This window comes from Rissa tridactyla, chromosome 8 (genome assembly GCF_028500815.1).
Source record: "Rissa tridactyla isolate bRisTri1 chromosome 8, bRisTri1.patW.cur.20221130, whole genome shotgun sequence".
Classification (NCBI taxonomy): domain Eukaryota; kingdom Metazoa; phylum Chordata; class Aves; order Charadriiformes; family Laridae; genus Rissa; species Rissa tridactyla.
In genome coordinates this window covers 36489716-36514486 of record NC_071473.1, presented here as the reverse complement: position 1 = coordinate 36514486, position 24771 = coordinate 36489716, and the positions used below count along the sequence as shown (strand labels likewise).

Sequence of the window (24771 nt, the reverse complement as noted above, 5' to 3'; positions counted from 1 at the left end):
TTATACTCCAGACACAAAGTAAGTCACATGTAATACCAGGTTCTTAATTCAGCTATGGTTACATCAAACTAGCTTCACTGTAACTTTTTAAAAGCGGTATGTGTGTATTATCAAGACACCAACGTTGAGTTACTCCAAATCACTGTGTGGATATAATAAGTATTTGCGGGACTTACTCATGCTCCTTTTTCAGTCTCCCTTGGGGGTTCAGGCTGTGATATGACAAGGAGCAAGCCATGTATCATGGTGTAATCCTGTCCCTGCCAAAGTGCCTCAGGTGAGCCAGCAGAGACAGCAATTTCATCTCATCCGGAAAATCGTTTCTCTTATTGTGCCTTTCTACTTTAGCAAAATTGACTTGTATTGTACTTCCAAATTAAGACTAGCCTCCTGCTGTGACGCAATCATTTATTAGCAAAAATTGATTAATTGGACAGCTGAATGAGTAAGAGTTTTCTTAAGGATTTTAATCACTTGTACTTGGCATGCCTTCCTAACTAGCTCCCTTGAATCAAGGGCCCATCAGTTTTGTTTTCAGATGTACTCAGGTGTACTTTCATTTTCAGATGCATCTTTATTTTCCTCTGGCATCAGTGAATCAACAAACTCTCTAAATTACAGCTTCAATAAAGCTGATCTTCCCATACCACATACTGTACACCTCAGGCCCTGTACTCTGACACTAAGTAATAACACTGACCAAAGGTCTGCTCTCTCTGCTGATCACATCTTAACTATTTATGGTTAACTGAGTGATTTAGACAGGTATTTCTTGAATGCTCCATTGTAATGCATGTTTGAATGGCAGAAAGTTTCTGCCACTGGAGCGCCAGGTTCTAAACACAGTAGAATGAAAAACTAGAAAAGCTGGAAGTGGTCATCATGCTTGTGATGCCAACTCTCAGAGATTTTACCATCTTAAGACCAAAGTGCTACCTTTTCTTTTGCAGCCCAGGTCATGTTTCTACTTCTCCTCTCCCTTCTTTAAACAATTTGCCAAGTGTAAAGCATGTTGTCAGTAGTACAGTTTAAGACAGTAAATCTGTGTATTTTGGAAAAATCTCAGAAGCTGACTGTTCTGTAAAAGGAATACTAAATACAGAGTGTGAAATAAGAAGATACCAGTCAATGACCCAAAGCTTGTTTCATCTCTATGGCAGTGATAATATCTTAGTGAGAAAAGCAACCTTCTCCAGGGCTTGTTAATACAGTGAACTACCATAATTTCTGTGAGACTTTTCTAGCCTACTGCCTTAAACAAAAAATGGAAATTTTCTAGTTAAGAATTGAGCATGGTTCTCCTAATCTCATAAGGCTACAGGCTGGAAATACACTGGTCAAAACCAGTGTACTATAAAGCCATCTCCATCTTTTCTGCCAGCAAAAGGGAAGGGCATCTGCAAGACAGGGCAAGAGACAGAAGTTGGAGAAATACCTGAAAAGCAATCCATCAGCAGACCCAAAGTGTCAAGACACTGAGTAAACAAATACTGGCACTGTCCAGTAGACAGTCCAGAGAAAGCACTTCTTGGGCCAAAGACTGTGGCAAACTATGACCAAAAAAAAAAAAAACCTGTTTCCCCTATCATGTCAATCTTCTTATATTCACAGAAGCAGAGCTTGGTACATTGCATATAAACTGGATGACATCAAAGATAAGCTACCACTGTTGGTTTTTTTTTTTTTCTTGAAAAAAAACCTTAAAGTTTTGCTTAACTCTGCATGAAAAGGAATAATAGGCAACAGCTACTCATCATGTAATAATTACTACAGTCAGATTCTATCTCTAGACTTCCATCAAAAAACACCTTACAAGGGAAGAATTGCCTACATAAGAAAATGTCACAGAGGGGTATGCGACCTACGTACAAACCACACGCAGAGGGCATCAAGCATGGAGAAGGAAAAAGAAAGCATAAGAACATAATGTAAAAAAAAGGCTGATGTTCTTACAATGATGATGGTTTAACAAAATAAAACAAAGATATAAAAGCAATCAAATTAGTACCTCTGATAAATCCCTGTTACAAGATGCAAAAAACACACAAGAAGAGGAAAATCATGGAAAGAAATGTGGCTGATTCAATTATTTTACTTAAGACAACATAAAGATATGCAAATTAAGTTCAGAAAATCTGTGGCCTAGTAAAGTGAAATACATATTCAATTCTCATGGAAACTAATTATATCCATATAGTCTGGACCTGAACTATTAATGCCTTTGCATTTATGAATCAGCTGTTAACATAAAACTATTCTCAGTACCATGTAAGCATGCAGAGTCAAAACAGCAGTAAGAGACCCAAGGTGCTATCACAGTACTGGAAAAGGAGAAAATACGAGGTCAAGCTATTTCCATAAGGCAGCATGCAAAGGAACTGGAACGGGCAACTGAATAGATGTCAGAAAAAATCTGGAAGTATACATGAGGGAGTGCGAAGGGAGCACGAGCAGGTACTCAGTAAGCTCGACCACAAAAAGAACATAAGGAAGCTACTGAGTTGACTCCTTTCTGGTGTTGTTCATACTACGTAACAGAAAAAAGATGCAGTCTTACAATTAAAATATCTATAAAATGAAGGTGGTTGTCAAAAGAGCATAAGCAATAGTAATTAGCAGTTTCTAAAATAGCTGTCGAACCACGTATCTAATGTACTTAACTTTCTTCATTTTAATAATCCCATACTGTGCTGGGAGAGATTAACTGAACAGAAGAAAGAAAACTAAAAGGACAAATTAGTGAACATGAAAATGTTCACTGCAAATGTTATCTGCTAGAGCTAGCTAGGTGTTAGCTACAGTTAGCTTTTCATAAATCGTATCACACAGCTGAATTTTCATCATCATTACATTTCTACTTTTTCCAGTGTATTATTTTGATTGGTGGTGATTTTTACTGAAACATAGAAGAAACTATTGAGAATTTCTCTTTTAGATATCCAATTTAAAATAGATTCAAAGACTGACATTCCTGTGTAATGAGTCACATCAGCAATTCAAAATAAATACATTTGTACATATTGAGAATGCAAACAAATACTTACTGGGGTTTTAAGTAGTTTGGGGTAAGCTGGTTGAAGCAACCAGCATCCTAAATATTACCAGTCCAAGCAAATCAATTAGACCACTCCAAAGGCACTACGCATTTGCACAGACCATGCCATGCTGCTGGCAGTATACAGTAATGGCTAACGTAAACTGTGCTAAGCTACTGTTAGGTTGTATATCACCATGTCAAAAAATTTGGAAATATATTTGCATTTTCAATGTTGACTTCTTCAGTGCCGAACAGACAAATAGTTTTTTTTACTTTGGCAGATAAATCAAAAAACTTGAATAATAAAATTTGGTTTGGATCAAACAAACAAAAAAGCCCAAAGTCTTTGGCTAACTGATACAAATTTTTTTAGAGTTTAATCTTATTTTCCCCCCTTTTTTTTTTTTCTTCTACAAGACCTCATTAAAATTAATTAAACTGAGACTCTGGAATATAGCAAAAACTCGTAAGCTAACATAAATTGATATTTACTTGTACTGGCCACATAAAATGTGAAGATTTATTGTCCACAAATGTGGAAATGTCTTCTCTATATTACACGTGCACTTAATATATTGTAAAAGAACCATTTTCTTCTGGTTCTACCAAGCATTTGGCTATTGTGCTTTCAAGAGCTGTGAATAAAAGCTGTAAAAATGAATAGAGAAGAAATGTATTTGTATTCCAATAGACTGTATACACACTGCTTTGCTTTTCTCTGTCAAATTCATTTGACTATAACCATTAGTCTTCAGTGGCTTTCAGCCATGGTTACATGTCTGGTGCCAGCATGCTGAAGCCAGTTTATGTAGTTACCATCTATTCCTAGTCTCCAACTCAAGGTGTTTGTGCCTCCCTTGCACTGATTCCTTTGCTGTGACAGCACCAGCACTTGCTTGACCATGCAGGTAAGCGGATCAGAGACTTGATCCGGCAGAGAAAATGACCCAGAGGAACAGGTTGTTATTTCAAGCCAAATCAGGTCTCATTTCCTTCACTGTACAGCCACAGGAAAGATTGTGCTGGCCCAAAGCAAGCAATGATGAGGAAGTGGTCAAACAGCAAAAGTGAGAATCTGAGACATTAAGTCTCCTGTCAAATTCTGCTGCAAGTTACGGACTCCTCTGCCATCCAGATCACAGTCTGCATGTAAACATACACCATACATCTTGGACTGCAAAATAAAGCAAGTGAGGCACCGACTTTCTTATTTCTGCCAACTCTGTTGTGGAAACAACGACAGCAAAGGGATGGGAAAGACAGCTGGGAGTGGCAGCCCTGTAAGGCACCGTAGCTGTTTGATTCAGCGCAAAAATCAAGGCCCTTAGACAAGAGAAATAGTAACGCTGCATGGAAAACTTCAGTGCTGGTTTGTGATACCCTAGAGGTTTAAACATCTGTTTTCTTTTGCTCTAGAACAATCTGAAAGTCTTTTAAACATACCAAGCTGATATACGTCTTAAGCAGTCCCCTTCTCTTAATGAAAGGACAGGTTTGACTAAGGTCTCTGTCTCTTTATCCCACAGGAGTCTATGCAGAAGCTGTATTGCTGAAAAACTACCAAAACATACATTTTACTAGAATCATACTTCATGATTTGATGAAAAGAGATGACTACTGGACAAGAGTATGAGAAACAAAGCAAAACTGTGCACCACCAAGTGTACCACTGTCTTGCAACACTTGAATGGCAAACACATCAAAGGAAGCACTTAAATTCAAGCAGTAACCATATTACATTGAATTCAAAATACAAATGAAAGTATGTCCCATACTTCTAAAGCACCATATTTTTCAGTCATAATCAGTACTTGCAACTAAGTGTTAAACATGAAACAACTAAACAAAAAATATCTTAAGACTGTGCACATATAAGATGTAACTTTTTCCCTTCTTGCCTCTTTCTTGGGCTTTCTAGACACCCTGGCATTTAATTTCAAGCTTTTCCCTTAACTGTGACTATTAAAACGTAATTTAAAACTCTGAAAATCTCAAGTTATTGCAATATTCCATGGAAAACATGAAATTAAAAAGAAATTGTAATCTCTGGGAAATGCACTCAATTTTTGCCCTAAACGTAAATGACAAACATAAGTTTGCTTCTAAGATACCACCAGCTGTAAGCTTCCTTTCATATTTATATTGATACCAATTACCAGGAAGTAAAGCAAGCCAGTCAGATATAACTGAATTTTATAGATATTTTACATTGTAAGTTACATTTGGGTTTTCCATCAAATGAGTTAAATAATTAAAGCACAAGTTTGATACTCTTACAGTGTAAGTATATGATGACAACTCCTCCTAGTGGAAGGACATCTGACACAGCAAAATCCAGAAAAATACAGATTTCCTAGACATAAAACCAGGCTTTTGCTGGTACCAGCTAGCTCTGCATTTTTTTCTACCCTGTTTACCGATTTAAACTGGACTCATCCAACTTTTCAGTACTATAGAAAAACAGCCATGGGCTTTTAAGGAAGATGAAAATCACTTCACTTTAAAGTTTGCTGCTATAATCGCATAACATGGTTTATTTATACACATAAATGAGAATCAGGTTTCAAATGAATTTAAAGTAATGTCTTACTGTAGGACTACGTCTCACCACTACATCTTAAAACTTTGGGTGAGACTGTTGTGATGTAAAGTAACTTACGTGTATCGTGAACAATGAAGCTCTGCTGATCTATGGTGCTGGGTGAAGCTCTCTATGGCTCCTTTTTGTTTCCTCTTTCACTCACACTTTGTATCAACTGTGCCAGGAAAGATTTCCATGTGAATGCATCCCCTGCATTTATCTGAATAGACTACTCTGTTCAACCAATTCCATCTCCAAGGGCTCAAACTGTCACAGACATTACACATGCTGTTCAGCCTGAACCTAGAGGAGTGGTTTTTACAATCATAGATCAGAGCAGGCAGAGCCAGTAGCAATGTGCAATATCACACAGTGTACTGAGCAGACTACCAATACTCTCACTCATTTATTTTAATCCCTGATTTGCTTCATGTTTCCTTGTTCAAATCGTTGTTTTACAGCTATCATAATCAAAATGGTTTTGGTAAAATTTTGACAAATTGTTGTGAAAGACTTAAGGATACCGAATTATTTGAAAAGAAACCATTAGCATAAATATTGTTGACAGGCTAGGCACTGAAATGACACATCTAACCTGGATTTTTAGTTCTGTCTGACATTTGCAAATCTATTAAAGACTGCAGAGAAACAAACACAAAACACTACTCGACTTGCACGAGCTGATCCAGCCAATGCTTATGTAAAGATAAAAGTGTCTACAAAATACCAATCTGGATTTAAATTCATGCTGACTCAACGACTCAGCAACCACACAGCAGATTATCATTCACAGCTAATTAAAGTGTGTGCCTTAACATCTACTCAGACTATTGTGTCTGAATAATTCAGTTATATGGAATGTATCTATTCGTTTTTCTCCTGTGATACAGCTCTGTTTTCCAGACATTTCACAAATAATACCACAAACACTGAGTTACTTCATCCTTACGTCAGACTTCAAACCAGGTATTTTCAGTTGGTAGGCAGCCAATACCTACCACCAGCAGCTTACCAGAAACAACTAAGACAGTGGTTCACCATTCTTCATGTACTGCTTATGGAAGGCCTAGACTAACGACCCCTCATTTGCCTTCCTTGCATAACAGAAGTGCAACTTTCTCTACTTCATATCATCAACATATTTTAATTATTAAGCAGCAGCTCTAAAACAGAGGAAGCCATTTTTCACAGTCTTATTCAATGGGGAACATACCGCCACAGATGTTCTGGCTAGCAAAGTATCAACGAGCTTAAAAGACAGCATGTGCAGAGAAAACAAAACAACAAAATCAAAAATTATTTAAAACAAAGACACAGAGACAACCAAAATCTGTGAAAATTCAATGAACTACCAACAGCTGTGGTGATATCCTGGGGTATTAAGTATCCCTGTATTCTTATGTTCTTTGTTCGCTTTTATAAGCATAAGCTTATCCTGTGAAGTGACTGATACACTTTTGGTCTGATTCCGTGCAGATGTTCTTGCACTTCATTTGGAGTGCAGATCTGGCACAAACCTGCTCCACGAGTGCAAATTAGTTCAAAGAATTTTGGAAGTGTCACTTTGCTCTTGCAGATTTTAACAATACTTGATCTAGCACATTGACAATTCTTTCACTCTATGCCCAGGCTAGTTATTGTCCATCCTTCTGCAACTGGCCTGAAGTTAACATGAATAGTATACTGTGTATGCTTATTGATTGACAGAAATGGTTGATGTTCGTGCTTGATGCCGGTCAGATTTGCCCTAGCAGGTGAACTGATGGAAATCAGGTGATCAAGTATTAATGAACCTAGCATCTCACCAGAAAAGATTAGTACAGGTCTCCAAATTCATTCAGTACATGCAACTTAGCAGGTATTTTGAAGACTAGGGCTAACTGTAACAGTACTTATGTGATGCACACTCTAGTTAAATAAACAAATAGAACTAAGATCATCAAGCACTTCAACAAAAGGTGTTGATCATGACAATCTAGTAAGTCTTTCCTCTTTCTATATGCCTATGTGGTCTTTTGTAGCTAGGTGGGAATTCATTCTACCTGCACCTGAAGCTAATCGCAAGCAGCATAAGTGTTCGTGCAATGCTGAACTGGAGCCAACATGTACTGTTGAAAAGGCTCCACAGCTGCTTCTCAGCTTGAACAGCCAGAGCCTATAATGCACCCAACAGTAATAGACTGTAAGTGCATATGCCATATAATCAGAAATCTGGTTAAAGCCAGCATGTTAGCTAAGCTCTCTGTGGGGACAGGGAATCAAGAAAAAATGAAATTATACATGTGATTCCAAGCTAAAATTTCACTGTAGACTAATCCAATTTAAAACATTCTCATCCTGCTCCTTTCAATACTGCAATAGGCTTCTGAAATGTTTTTGTCATAGAATAGATTCCTCTTCACCTCTTCTACCCTTCAGAATGGCAAGGAAATTTTTTTTTTTTTTAATAAGGCTGCTCATACACACAGAACTCCTGAACCAGGCCCCACAATTTTTTGTTTAATAACAATATGCTTTTTATTTGCCCTCTGGTACTTGAACTTTTATGGTAAATTCAGGTCTTTCTTTCAAGTTGTTCTACAAATAATGTAACTTTTTTTAAAAGGCTGAGATATTCACATGACCAATTAACCATAGGAACTGAATGCTATCTAATCTACCAAGTTAGACTGGTGATAAGAATCAAACTGGCAGCAGTAATAACAACAAAATATAGCACAGGTGTGTGTTCGCTAAATTATGACCAAGGGACAAACACTCTCTTTTCAAGTTGTGCTTCGTTATGCCCCTGTATTCCAGTTTATTGCAGTGTAACAAAGAAAGAACTGTTGTCAGTCCTCACATACCCAGTGCTAAATTAATTTTTTTAGCTTAAGGCACTGATAAAGGTGATTTGAGCAAACCCAGATGATGTTGCATTGAAACAGATAAGAACAAAAGTCTTGGTTTATCAGAGCTCGGCTTCTCCTTTTCTGCAACAGATTAGTAGTCTTGGGCCTCTCTACTCCGCAACCAGCCTTTGCTCTCATGTACATGTATTCTTACTGCTCAGCTGCTCTAAACTTCTGAACTGTGTAGTTAACAACAGCAATTGTCTCTTCCTCCCTTCTCTCTGCCTCTCACTCCCCCCATTAGTCTGGTACCCCAAGCTGCAAAGCCATACCCGGTTCATTTCCCTAGCCATCTATGGACTCAGTTTTGTTGACTTTTATTTTCCAATTTCAAGCACAACCCCTAATGTAAATGACTTCTATTTATTTAAATAATGGATTAAAAGGAAAAGACACTAGACAAAACATTTCATATTGATTACTTAGATTGTAACTGTTCCAGATATGTACTGAATCTCACAAAACCAACAAACCAAATCCTAATGACAAAATACACTTAACAATAAAATCTAAAAGAACTGGAAGAAAACATTCCTGCTAAGCCATGGTGCTTTCATTTAACATAAAAGGCTGCTTCTTTATCCTTTTACAGTAAATTAAATTACTTTGAAATAAAAATATTTCTTCCTTATAGAACATAACAAACTGATATCATAGCAACTTATACTCTGTTAGAAAACTTCCCAGTATTATTTCTAAAGCAAGTGAATGGCAAAACCATTTACTGCTTAAGATTAAGGTAGGTAACCTGCCTGGTTACCTAGCAAAGATAATGAAATGATAAGAACTGTTTAGGGGTTTAGAGCAGAACACAACATACTACCTGCTACCTCCAGATATACTTCATAAAGGTGCATAATAAGCAATAACAGAAATAATTAACTTTGTCTGAAATGAAAAATAATTTAATTGTAAATTCAACCCTCTTGGAAAGTAAAATCACTCCCTGATTTGTTTCTTTTTAATCAAATTCTTAACACAGAAAAAGAATGCATTTCCTGAAGATGATCAATAATCATAAAATCAGTTAGGTTGGAAAAAGACCTTTAAGATCAGAGTCAGGTTTATTAAAATAAACTATTGTATTCAGTGAGAATGATCTATAGAGCAACAGGCGCAAAGCTGGAACAAATGTAGTTTTAACCTAAATTCTATTCTAATTTTAGATTTATGTTCTATCCCTCTTCTAAACTGAATATGTTTGCATACATGACATTTAGGGCTATAACTCACAAGACTAGGTAACTTCCATTGAGACAGCTAATAACAAAAAAAAATTCTGAGTATCATTAAAACTTGGGCTAAAGAATGCAACAGTTCAGAAGCTGCTTTATGGGGAGCTCAGTCACAAAGGGCAGTGTGGGTCATAATTTCATGAACCTTCTTAGTAAGTCAATCTGCCTGTAAAAGTCAGACAGATCCTTTACTTACTAAATTCTAGCATCTGATCGTATTTGCAAAAAGAAATAGCTTATTTTTCCACTACACCTTTGAACCCAAAGAGCTAGCTAGCCAAAATATTAAGATATCTGTGTTCTAGTTAAGGAAAACATTGTTGGTGAGTCAGGAATTTCTTTGAATCAACTGAGTTTACTTGCAAAAATGCTACCAGTCTTATTTTTGTGAAAAGAGGGCAAGTCTAATAAACAAAGAACTATTTCCTTTCCCTTTGAAGATAGGGTAAAGGCAGTGCCAGGATTCCTAGAACCAGATAAAAAACACCACAGGTAGATAACACAAAATGCTGAGCCAGTCTAAACTTGTGATGCCAATTCAAATTTGTTCGAAGTATTTTTGATTAATTTTGTGGTAGCAAACTTCATGCTTTACCAAGTCTGTCTACACAACAATTTTATTGGTCTTTCTGCAGATAGCCCAAAGGATTTATTTCCAGTCCCTTCCTGTTTCCCTCCTGCTCCTTGATGCAGCGTTACTGCATTCAAGCCATGAACCACCTTTAAATAAAAGGCTGGATTCTGTTGATTTCTCAAGTTATCACCATTGAGCTTTCCTTACCTGCTGACTTGGGTACTGCGGCATTCCTTATAACAAGCTTCCAGTGACAATGCCCTGTGCACTGATCCTCTTCATCAGAAGGCTCTCCAGCCTTGCCTCACCATGTTATGTAGCAATCTGCTGCAATAACAGCACCAGTGCAGAGACAGGATGATCCATACTGCTACAGTATGGGACACCATCAAGTATAACTTTTGTTCTCAAGTGAGAACAAAAGCTCTAAACCCCTAAAAGAACTCAGCTGTGATTCAGAGCAAAGCTTATTGCTTCAGCCAACCCCTGAATTTGCACCAATATCTGAACACCTGTTGAGTGACACAAGTGCATCTTAGATTGCATTAAAATCCCAACACGTTGCAGGTGAGGCACTGGGCTTCTAACTGCAGTACTACTTTGCCTTTGATTGTGTTACATCTGTAATCTTGCAATTACCAGATAAAACTCCTCATCGCAAATTTTATGCTGCATCAACTACAACCTGAAAGGAGTGCTTCAGTGCTTTTATGCACTGAAGTTTAACTCATTAAACTTTTCCTCTGGCATCTGCCTGAAGCTTTAGGTATTCTCATTAGAAGAGCAACAGCTCATTTACAACTCTGTGCAGCAGTAACAGCAGCTCTCCTTTGATATATTTTCCCTCGTTTATACTCCACTTATTTCAAAGACGTTCTAAGTGTTTACAATACAATAGTAAATCTGCATGCAAAAGTAACACAGACTTGTACATCAGCAGTAGTATTCCACAAAATGAAACTAAACCAGAGCCTAGCTCATCTCCTGTCCTGTAGGGCCTGTTAAAAAAACAAACTTTCAGAGTCAGCCTGGATTAGGCTCACTCTGGGGCAGGGTCTGTTCGTTGTTGGAACAAGAGGGTAAGCAAGGTTCAAGACTGACAACACTGCATTGTAACACCTGAAGTTTATTAGCACAAGTATCTCAATAGTCACGCTAACATTAACGGATACATACAGAAGTCTGATGGAAGAAGTACACCAGTCTGCAGCACAGTAGTCATCCTACTACATGTGTAGTTGTGAGAAGACTATATTAAAGTCTCCCAAGTACTTAAGCTACAATATAAAGAAATATTTCCGTAAGATAATTAACATTGTAAGGAAATTTTCTGCTCTCAGTTGTAATGGCTGGGCATGGGTGTACAAAAAGACCTTTTACACAGAAAGACAGTGGAACACCAGCCAAGAACATGGCACTTGAGGACTTCTGCCTCCTATCTGTATGAAAGAAATCACTCTGAGAGCTCTTCTTTCCTTCACTGAAATGTTAAGAGATTATTGATGGTTCCCAAACTCCATGGACAGAGTAATGTGACAAGTTTCCTAAACCGTTTTTGCTAATTATGATCTTTTTTAATTTTATTGTGTTTTTTTCTGAAGTCGTTCTGTTTTTAGGTATAACTGAACAACTCCATTTTATCCCCTTTCTCAAACCACCTTGTCCTTTTGCTTTTCCCTTTCCCTCTTACAGGTTCATAGACTCCTCCATTTCTAGAAAAGTCTTTCTAAAAGTATTTTCAAAAAGTAGGAAATAAACTCCATATTAATAAGAGGCACAAAGAGAGACATGTGAGATGCAGTAAAGAGGAAGAAAAACAGAAGCTAAAACCAGCCAGATGAAAAAGACATCAAGAAAATTTTAAGCTGCCGATAATAAAGAGAGTAAAGAGAATAGAGAACAGGAATCTAGCACAGACCAAAACAAAATTCTGAAAACTTGCAGTAAAGCACAGTTAGAGAAAAAACTGACACACAAGAATTTTCCTTGTTTTGTTTTCCCCCACCATTACAAGAGCAATAGTGCAGTTTTACTGGTGGAAGAGTATGTAAACATGTCAACTGCCCTAGAAGTAGATCAACACTTGGCTAGATAATAGGTTTCCAATTTTTAAAAAAGCAATTTTTCTCCCCATTGTTAAAAAACCTCCATATTTGAATTCCATCAGTGGGTATGTCATTTTTTGACTGAACCTCTGTAAAGTGATGCCTTCCTCAAGGCAGTTTTTTGATTAGCTTTATTTTGTCAGGTCTTAAGGAAGAGTTAACAGCAGAGGTGTGGGATTTTTAATAAATTGTTAATATTCTGAACAGTTGTGACGTAGGGTAAGAAAAAGACAGAAAAGTATACTGCGGAAATACAGCTGAGGTTTAAACAAGCAAATGGATCATAGATTTAAAAATAACAGATCAGTCTAAAATATATCAATCCACTACTTTACAGTGAAAATTAGGATTAAAAATATCCCAATTTTTAATCTTTCAACTGTGTAATGAAACATCAACGTTCCTACCACTTTTTCCAGGTTATATTATGTTCATCGTGTCACAAAGCTTCCAATGGATTTTCACCACTTAGTATTTTCCAGAACGATGAGCTATGACATTTTACAATTGCTTTAGGTAACTGGTTTAAGGTCCTTTGCTGATGCAATGAAGAAGCAGCAAGTTCAGAAAAAGCTGAAGCCATAACTGGATTTTAAGTTTTGTTAGTTGTTTATAGATAAAACAATCAGACTTGATTTCTAAAGAAGAAATCACAAATATATCAGTCCTCAAAGATATGGGTACATAACACCTCTGTCATCCAACAGAGATGCCAGTGGAAATTAGGGAATCTGGAGCAGGGATTGATATTCCTAAAAATAATTTTGGTATTTAGTATCTAAATACTTATTATTCAAAAATTCAAAATCCTAGATGTTCTCTCATTCTGGAGAAAATAGAGACTGTTACAGAGATCAACATAGATCTCTGATAGAATGGAATATTCAGTTATCATTTTAGAGAACTGATGCAGCTATTCCATGACCAGTGTTACAGTCTGTTAATAATAACAGCCCTCCCTAGAGATGAATGTCAGGCTTTCCACACATTCTTCTTGGCCAACTTTGTTGATGCTCCTTAACGCTCCTTCACAGATTGAGACAAACTCAGCTATTGGTCAGAGACGCCCCAGACAGCTCATACATTCAGTAGAATCATAGTGATATTTTGGGGAACCTTAATGAAAAAAAATCCTAAGCTTCATGGTAAGTAATAATAGGTTTTCTATAAAGTTACTAATAACCATTTATTCTAATAAAATCAATTAATAAGGCTACAAACTACACAGGTTACAGCCTTACCATTTCTTGGATAATTAAAGAAAATTCGTAAAATAATTTAATCTGTTCTCCCAAAAACTATGTCTAACAAGTGCATTCTGTCAAAACAGGGTTATATTATTTTGTCAGCAAGCTATCCAGACCTACCAGGAGGTTAATAAATAGCAGGCAATTCTGTGACATAATCCAGCTAAAGATAATTGCACAAAAGATCATTCTTTACTACAAAAAATGTCTCATGCATTCCCACTAAAGAATGTTTGAAATGGAGTTTGTTCCTTACCCCATTAACAAAATGTGCACAAGATTAGATGTTCACCCATCTTTCTGGATCTGCAAAATGAACCTCACATACAAATCAGTGTATTTATACCGTAAATATACAATTTAAACCAGAAGCTATGTGCAGTTTCAATGGTCAGACTGAAATTACCCCCTAAATTTTTAAAGGAAAGCCTTTTAATAATTATGTATAAACTCTATATGTAGTGAACAAAAAACCCATGATCTATTCCACAGCAATTTGTATTTCCTTGATTTGGAAATCAAGACAGTTATATTTGGTAAGTATTTTTCTTCTTAAATGGTATCTGCCTGCATACAAATTGAGTCCTTTTTAAAAAAAAAAACACCCAACCTACAAATACTCCACCCCACGCCCCAAAAAAACCCAAAACAACCAACAACCCTTTTCAGTCTAGTATACCTTTTATATCAGTGTTATGATGATATATCATATAACCTTCATTTCAACTGTTTGAGACAACGAAAATACAAAAAGACATCAACCAAACTGAAAAAAGAAAGACAGTGTATGGAGGAAGTGAAATGAAATTATTAAAAACACAGATCTTTTTTCTCATTCTAAGATAAAAAATGTTTATGACAATGGAGATTTTCAAAAGCACAACCATGCAATATTCAGTAAATGTTAGCTATTGTTCAAAACCACTCAACTTTTACTGACTCTTCCAAACTACCACTAGGTTCTGTAGTTGAAAAATATTCATGCAACAGGGAACTGCTATAGCAACCCTAATGAAGAAATGAGGGGATTAGAATGGAAAGTGAGAGCACTGGACTTTCTTTTCTGGCAACATAGTTCAAATCCCAAGCGAGACAGTAGGATAAATGAGCCAGAGGGCTTTCATTCATTCTCAGCAATCAACACACCACAAAAGATCCATACATTATGCCAGGAAAACACTCAGCAAGAACGAGAAGCCTTGGAAACAGAAATTCTTGACTCAGAGTCTAGCTGAAGGTCACTGCTCTAACGCTGCAAAGTTCACTTGATTTGCATTTGATATATTGATATGTAAAGGAATTTCTGAGTTATTTACGATCTTTTATTTCCTGCAAATGATCCAAAGATGGAGGCAAATATTAATCTTTTTGATTTCGTAGCTTGGTGGAAGGGGACTAAAAGAAACACTTCACGTTATTGAAGGAGCTACTGAAAATATATAGACAAACCTTTTTGTAATAATTTTCTGTTAAATTAAAAAAGAAAGTGTCTGTATAAAAGAAAACAGAGTCAGATTTAAAGTTTCCAGTTTCCACATGAGAATTTCCCTATAACTTAATAAGCCTATATCCAATTTGCATGTTCAGATCCTGCTTAATAGGTTCAAAAAATCCCTGTTAGCTAATTAAACATGATGAACTTATGTTTACTGATTTGCTAACCCTCACCCTTTATTTCAAAACAAACCCATGCTACATTGATTTTTTTTTTATTCCATGATGCTTGAATCGAATGAGATTAGACACAGTTAAGAAAGCAGCACTAATCTGATGACACTACTCCAACAAATAAAGTGACAGGCCTTTTATTAAAAATATACAGAAAAGACTCCAACAGTGACTAGATTATTTTCCTTCTTTTCAGAAACCCTTTTATATGACAAAAAGAGTTCTTAGCCTGGCATCTAATTATAATTCCAATCATATAATCCACTGAAAAGGATCATGCAATCCTTGCACAATTTACTGTGTAATTTACTGCAGGAACCAAAAAACCACTTAGATATGTACCTTCATTGCTACAAACCAGGTAAGTAAGGGTCTGGACATTGGCACTGGTGATTGCAATCAGCTACTGTGGCAGAAAAAAAAAAAAATTACGGGCATTAAATTAATGGTCGCTTCCAAGAATTTTAGACTAGGCAGTGTATAATTTGAACTTAGTTTATTACTGAGGGTTACCAAAGAGGAAGACACAAAGAAGCATTTGCTTCTTTAGGAGCACTTGATCAAATGCATGTGCACATAGAGGACATTCACTAATCCGGTCCACCATTATAATGATTGTAAGCTGCTGAACGATTTTCCTTAACTCAAGTCTGACAAATACGGTCAGAGTATTCTTTAGCTGGAGACATGTATCTTCCCCTAGCTGGTTCATGAACTAAAACCAACGTTAGAAATACACTGCAGTTCTTCAGCAGTAGGGACTATAAGGTATGGTATTTTTTAATCTTTTGAAAGTAAAAACAACCTAAGAATATATGTCATTCAGTCAGTGTATCTTGTAATTTTTGCCACACAAGGAAAAAAGGCACAACATCTCATTTCTTAAAGTCAAATTTCTAAGATCATAAAATGCAAGTGCCTCTATCAATAGCACTTGCATTTTGGTTCCCCTTGTGTTGAAGCATGCTAGCTGCAAGACTTTGAGGAAATGAGCTTGAACAGAGGATCACGGGTAGATCCTTCAGCCCGGGTAAAAGCTTCAGCCTGGACAAAAACATGTCATAAATAAAGGAATTATAAAATTAATTGCACCATGAGGTCTTGCCTAACGATGATTAATGCATTTCAAAGTTCTTACTAACGTCTTCCTTTGCTGACAGCATGGCATATAGAAATAGAAACCACAGCCTCTGAGCCCTGAACGTAGAACTAAAGCCAGGACAAGCAAGACAAGGACATGACATAAATTACTGCTGTAGCTAAGTAAAGTTTATCTGCATACTTGAAAATCTTTCTTTGACGGTGCCAGCCGCTGGTGAGAGGAATGCGTCGCTATCGTTATAAGGAAACCTAGAACCAGGGGCATTCCTGTATTACAGCATCATGGTGGTGAACATGCAAACAAGAAAAGGCTGAGAGAGATCAAAACAGCAATGTTTAGAAAAGGAATATTATGTATATAACGCTAACTTACTAGGAATTTGAGAATATTGTATTACACTTCGGCACCCTCTGGTGTTGACTGGTTCTGAGAGTTAAAATTCTGAGAAAAAAAATCCACTCCCTAACATTACTAACTGTGGAGATGCTGCTGATACATGTAAAGAAGAGGATTCTATTATTCTAAAGCACAAAATTGGTGCTCCAAAAATAAATATGCAGAAGCACTAGAACCCAATCCATGTAACTTAATAGCAAGAAACCTTTGTCTGAATATCTAAGAAAATCTTTGTATTTTTGATACAGTTTGGTGAAAGTTACATTTTAAATATGTCTTTGCTTAAAATGAGTTATTTATCATTAAAAGGTTGTTTGTTTTCAGTTATATATTTGCTAAAAATAAGATCATTACTACCGCAACACTACCACAACGTTAAAACGAAAACCTCCTTTTAGTATGGCTCACTGTATCATCCCTCACAAAGAAGCTGATGCTTGTGCCATGACTGCAACATTTTTCCAAGAGCAGAAGCAAGTACAGTCATGTGCAATGAGCTCTAAGCACTACTGCTGTACAAGTGGGAAAGCAAACATTACACCGACGGAGTATTACAGCTGCTGTTTTCCTAAGCCTTTTCTACGGTGCTCCAACAGTATTAGATCACAGACATTTGCAGGCAAACCAGTCCACGTAGCATGTTTCAAATCTTTTCAATCCCTCTGTGTCTCTTCTCAAAGCAATCATTGCATCTTTTTGTTTGATAGTAAAGTTGACATAAAACTACCAATTACAAAACAAAAACTTATTCAACATATTCCTGTATTTTTCCTGAAGATTCTCCCTTATTTTTTTCAAAGGCAGCTGAAAAGATACGTTCAAATAAAATGAACTTATCTTCCAAATAATTTAGATTGATAAATTGACAGAAAAACCCCCAAACTAATTCAGATGTCTGAAAAAAATAAAATTGTCCTGAACATAATACAACATGAGAAGAAAGATTCCCTGTATTACTTAACTTGCAAATAGTTAACACACACAATTTTTATGAAAAGTGCAGACCATGTAAAAATCTTATTATAAACATTTCTCTCTCAAAATATTACATTATTACAGAGAAGATTTTTATCTATTCTCTGAGGATTTGAGAATATCCCTTACTATTATATAATCACATTTCTTTTCATTACTAATTTAAAAAAAACAGTACTAGCATACTGAGGAATAACTGCCACAATTAAGATCCAAGATTAAGATTTTTACAAATTTTAAACCCACAAAAAGCTGATTTGGAAACATCTGCTAGCACACCTAATTATTTATTATTAACCAGCGAGCACTGTTCATAATGATAAGACAGATAAGACAGATCAATAAATATACATATATCAGTTCTTACCATGGAAGGAGATTATCATGGTCTATTACATACTCTTAAAATGCAAGAGCTTCTTGGTAAAAGACACACCTTGAGAAGTCCTATGCCCAATCAGCAGTCAGACCTGCCTAGGAGACAGTAGCTGATGAATCACAGTGATGGTAGCTGGGCAGTGAGTTTTCTTTTTTTTTTTCCCCTCCCCCTAAATCAAGGAGAAGATGTATACTGAGTGAACTTTTTCCACACCTTATTTTAAATTATTATTATTACCTTTCTAGTAGGTGAAAAGTGTGCCAACTGTTTGCCGATGAGACATGAAATATAGAAGTTCCTACTTTCAGATGAGAGTTTTGCAGGCTATTTCTTAAAAAATATTTCTTACAAAGAATTCCTTCAAAGAAAGTTTACTTATAAACTAGAAGAAAAACCTTTTTTTAAAAAAAAACACAAAACCACAAAACCCCCCAAACAACAACCATAAAATTGACGTGTTTACATCAATGTGAAACTATGCACAAGCTCAAAGCAGCCTCCACCATCCACAGTTCAACAGATTAATAGGGAGTGGTAAACTTACCTACTCCAGGCATCACATTATATTTTACCATGTATTATTATTATTTGATTACAGAAGCCTCTTAGGAGTTTTAGTTTGGATCATTCCCCATTCACCTAGGCTGTATATCTGCCCTGAAAACATTTATGCTCTCAAAACCTAGATGTATAATTGCATCACTTTGCAATTATTTATCCAAGTGATTTTTTCTTCAGTCACTGGTGCACTGATACTAACCAGAAGACCACTGTATTGAGGAGTTAGTGATCTGCATAACAGGGGCAGGCCAGTGCTGCGCTGCACGTACAGCCCAGCTGTCAGACCTGTGCTCTGCAGCACATTTCCCTTGGCTGCAAGATAAAGGTAGCCAGGGAGCCAGCTCTAGCAGGGGAACCTGCAGGCAGCTCCCACTCGCTACTGGCAGGGACATCCCCTGTGCGTCCTTGTCATTATCTAAAAGTGCAGCAAACAGTTCTCAAGTGAACTGCCTTTCTGTTTAACAGTAGAAATAAAAACTAGAATTGTTTTAAGAAAATTCTGTAAGAGCTCCAAAGACCAAAACGTCAGATGACCTTTCCATGGACAGGATCTGCCTGGCGTACTGGGCTCCGATTTTAGATCTGTTCGATACCACGCAACTCAGAATCTGGAGGACATAAAATTATCTCCACTATCCTTTTTCTTTACAGTATTAGGTACCATGAATGGTATTTTAAGCAATACTTTACAGTCTGAGTGTTTTCCTTACTGGGACTGTAAAGAATCAGTGTCTCCTGGTACAAAACAACAGGTCACTAGATTGCTTTTAGGTATAACCCCAAGGAAGAGAGGTATGATGTCAGGAATGTTGAAATCTGTGAGTTGAAAACTAACGATTTCATCATTTATGTACGTATATTAAAGTTAAGCTACATATGCCTTGCAGGTATAAATTCCCACACTAGATGTATGTCACACAAGCTCTGCCAGCACAGAGATTGTGAAACTGTCTAAATTTCTGATTTTACGAAGATGCAAACTAGTACAGGCTGTAGGGGACCGATTTCATCGTGTTCTACTGGGGATTAGCTGCACACTCAACCCAACCCCATTCTGCACTGCAGGAGTGAAGGCCCTGAAAGAACAATCTCAAACCAAAGCCAACCTCCTACTAAAGTCTTATTAGCACCATCAATATTACTCTTTTTCACCATAGCCCAGGCCTTTATGTTTCTCCTCTGCCCCTTCTTTTGTTCACCTGGCCCTTCCACTGTACTCTCACATCTTCCAAGGATTACAGAGTTAACTCCTCTGCCAGGTTCCGCTATCCCATTTTACCTCCGTGTGAATGCTACTTGTCCAGCCCAGAGGATACCATTTCTCACACTTTCACCAAATGCTGTTTCACTCTTTTCTCATTCTGATTAGCAACATAAAACATACAACTACCTCTAGTAGATAACTGTACTGCTGAAAAAGAAGATGCAAAACTTTCAGTCAAAAAACGGAAGGTCTCTGTTGAACTAATAACAATTACATAGCAATTAATACCAAATACAGAAAGTTCCCATTTCCTTTCCAAACTAGCCTTGAATAGGATTAGTGCTTGAATGTAAATTAAGAAGCCATATTCCCACTTTTACACAAGCAACAGATTACCTTGTCATCACAACACTAACAAAAGCAAGTAATAATTTTGTAGCAAGCTTATTGAATAAAGACCACTTGTATGAAAGTCTGACTGAAATGTCCCTGAGCCGCTATCTGTGTGTAAGTATCTACACAAATCTCTCTGTAATTTTGGATGGGGGCTGTGATGGTATTTCCTTCAGCTTTTTCAGACTGTTTTTCTGGATTTCACACCCTAGTGGTTGCGAACTTGAACATTAAAAAAAATTAATGTATTGCAATAATAATAATGATATTTACATTCTTTCCATGGAGGGTGATGGTAAAAAAATAAGAGATCTTGTCATCAGTGATTCCTATGATTTCCAGCTATCACTGACTCTGGAAGCTGCTTGTTTCACTTTGCTGCAGAAATGACTGGTACCTATTACTAATCTGCATAAACCAAGGGAAACTTTTATAAATGTGTATCACAATTCTGAACACAGGAAATGAATTTTTTGAGCTGTTAAGTCAACACTTACTGCCTGCCAGCATTTTGGAAATAAAAGTAAAGCCCCCTAAAAGAACAAAGGACATTATTTTACTCCGATGCTAGAATTGAGGAAAATTCACCGCTGATTTAGAGTAGCAGAGCTAACTCTGCACATTCATCACAAAGAAGCCTTTATGTCTGCACAGAAGAGCCTTTGATGTGCAGCTTCTTTGTTTCTTCACACTGTAACTTCTGCAGGGTTATAAGTTGCATTAACTTCAATGGCCAGTTTTATGAGACAAAAATTGGAAGGAAGAATATGGAAGAACAATTAAGCAAGGATTAGCTATAAAAAACACTTCCTAGTTCCATGTTCTTCCACTATGGCTGTTAGAACAAAGTTTTACTGATAGATTAGAGGAGTGCAGAATCTGAATTTGGTGTTCTGTTTTTACGCTAACTATAAAATTGCAACATGACAGTCACTTTCACCGTATCTAAATGACTTCCAAAACAAATTTACTGTGTTTATAGACACAAAGCGCATTTTTTTTCCATTTGTCCGTCTTGAAGCCTGATCAAACTACAGTATTCTATACTATAATATACCAGTACACAATGCAGCTGCCTATTTACGTAGTCATTCCAACGAAGATACTTGAAAGCAAATTTTAATGTAATTGGTGTATGGGAAACTTTGCTGTTTTCTGTCAGATACATCTATTATCTTCAATACATGATAAATTAAATCTTCCAACTGTAATACAAGTTAGCCAGATTTCAAGTTGGACAGTACAAGATGGTAAATCTGCCTTAAATAATGAGCATAATCTATTGTAACCAGCAATAAACTTGGCAGATCTACAGTTCTGAAAATATTAGTCAAACTACATTATATAATCATCTTCATTATACAATTTTCTGAATGGAAAAATAAGAAAAAGGAGGATAGAGTAGAACTCCAGATGGGTAACTCGGAGCTGACCTGGCTCTGCTAGTGACTGGCAGATATATTTGACCAAGTCACTTAACCATGAGTCAGTCTACCTAAAACTGGAATTCTGCAATGTATCTTGCTTTACAAAGACATTTGATATCATTAAATTGAATTTTAAAAGGCTAGAAATTACTAAGAAAGTCACAATCAAAGTATACATTCCAGGTAACTGCTATGCTATTTCTAATGTTCATAATCCCAATGACATCTTAGTTTTCCAACTGTGCACAAACTTCCAGTTCCTTCTGTTTGCTTCCCACATGGCAAGCATTTACGTATGGGCACTTAAGATAGGCCCCCTGCTGTGCTGCTTCCACAGAGGAAGAATGAGATCCTCGCTCCTCATAGGGACACCTCTTCACTGATTCTGTGTCATCACTTCTTTTTAGATTATGACAACCTTTCACTCAGGACATATTCTCTCCTATCCAAGCCTCCTCTGCTCACATAAAGGACTGAGACATATGGGCCGCTGTAACCTTCACGCTTAGCCCCAGAGCCTCACAGTCCCTCCTGATATGCCCTTGGTGCCCATGCAGATGTGCAGCAAGGGGCAAAAGTATAAGGACCAGACAAGCCTTGACAATCTCTCTGCACATACCTATCAGCTGTCTTTTACACTTCTTGTTGATGTTTGGTTCAGGCTCAGCTGGCTCTGACATCTCCACCAATGGTCCTTGTTCATCCTTACCTCTTCCCAGAGTGCTGCATTTGTTCTGCAATTGCAGCTCTGCAGGCAGAGAGGGAGCCTTCTCTTCTGTTGCCAGAAATAACAAGGCTCCAGATCTCTCCATCTTGGGATTGATTTCCTGTTGATCTCTTCTTTCTTCACCGATGGTACAAAGCCTGCTCACCTCCTGCCACAGCTTCTTTTCTTCAGTCAGGTCCTTAGCCAGAGCCCACCTCCCACAAGATGGCCACCGCACCCCCATGCCCAGGGAGAAGCACTAGACACCTAGACACTCCCTAAATGGTCCCTCTGAGTAATGCCATCAATTTTGGTATAGCGCTTAACAGGAATTAGTTTATGTGAGAAAATGAATTCCTGCCATATGGTCACTCAGTGTCATATTTGTTTATGCTAAACCTCAAAAGGCTGATGTCCTATGATATGTGTCATGTACAGGGTCAAGGTATAAAGTAAAACAATTTTCAAATTCCAAATATCAATGAGCACAACTACCTTGTTTATAATAATGCCACTGGGAACAGACGTTTCCAATTTTCCCAGCAAAATCAGATCCATTCTATCAGTATTCATTCGCTTTTTTTATTTTTAAATACTTCTCACATAGACCTAAAGAGGATAGCCGAGGGTTTAGGGGCAGAAATCTGTTTGGATTTCACTCTTCTTTGGGGATTTTTACATTTAATATACATACTCTTCAGTATGATAGAACCTACTGTTACAGAATGTTTGATCACTGCGCACCTCTAGGCTCTACAAACTGGAGATGTGATAGAAAATTGACAAGATATGTTATTTACACATAAAAATATATATTCGCATAACAAGATTTCATAATAAATTATTTTGGAAATAGAGGAAAAAAGACAGACATGCCCTTTTCACATGAAGAGCTGCTTGAGTTCTTTATATTCAGGTCACGGCAACAACTAGAACTAAGCATTTGGCTGGCAGCCTTTAATTTAATTCTGTTAAAGTGAATTTCCTCACATTTTAATCAGAGAAGAATTTATAGCAGACTGCAACCCAAACTGAATCAAAATCACAGCTTCCCCATCTGCCTATCATTACCAATAACCAAATAGCAAATAATCTCCAGTTATCTTTCAAAAAAAAGGACATTAAAAATATTATTTTTGAAAAACACCTATAATATAGTAAACACATTTCAACCAATACATGAAAATTTTTCCTAATCCATGGAGAAAACAGCTAGCTGTAACACAATTGTAAATTCTAAACGAGAATTTTGACGGTGTTGTGAATAATAATACATAAAATTTGAAAATTATATTTCACACTTAAACCACTTGTGAATCTGAAACTCCTTTGTTCCCATTTACTCTACTTATAAAATATCAAAAAGGTATACCATTCCTTCTTGTGGAAGTGTCACCCCTGTTATTACACTGACCACAGACCCACTTCTGCTTCATGTCACTCATCACATCCATATCTAGCCCACGGATAACCCCCAGGGTCTCTGTTTACTCCTTTGACACAAGATTCAATCTACTTCTGTGCATCTCTGATCTACACTGTAGGATCAGAAAAAAAATCTGAAGTCTTCTCTGACTGCTTACTACAAAAATAATTTCAGGTTTCTACCTGTATAAAAGAGAATGCTTATTTTCACAAGAAGTAAATCTGAAGTTTCTGTATCTCCTGCAAAATAAGATGAGCTTTGCTTCCCACTTGGCAGACAGCATGTAGGGATGCAAGAGGCCTAAGACAGTAGGGATGTCCCGTTAGCCACATCTTTCGATTCAAAGGAGCTGGAGTATCCACAGGTAACTCCTTTGTAGTACAGGTGCCTCATCATCTTCCCTGTCCACTGTATGTGTGTGAACCATGAGCTGCTGAGCATCTTCTCTGCACAGTTATGCCTGTGCAGGGTCAGGTGCCCAGTCACGCTCCCTTCACACTTCCCAAGTGGGAGTAAACGAGTGAGAAAGATGAAGAATGTCAGCATAGGGCTAGAAGGCTATGGGTACTGACTGAAGAGTTAGTCAATTCCATAGAAATATTATGGAGCTAAAATTCTACAGAACACTGAGTTGGAGAGGACCCTCACTTTAGCTACAAGAAAATGTGAATGGCTTGCCAAGCCACGCTGCAAGGCCAAGACAAATACAGGGTTAGAATTCGGGAATTCCTGGCACACAGTCCATTACCTCATATTGCACACTGAGTTTAGCTACAAAAATGAAATTCATAAATTGTGATACAGTTCCATTAAGTGAATATTCAAGTACATAAAACAAATTTACAAATAAACCTTTAAAATACA

The 24771-nt window shown here is 37.0% G+C and overlaps 1 protein-coding gene across 7 annotated transcripts in view; it reads right to left on the bottom strand.

The window, feature by feature from the left end:
* Positions 1 to 24771, bottom strand: part of BCAR3 (BCAR3 adaptor protein, NSP family member) — a 112979-nt gene that overhangs the window by 79716 nt on the left and 8492 nt on the right. The gene's annotated exons all lie outside the window — the stretch shown is intronic.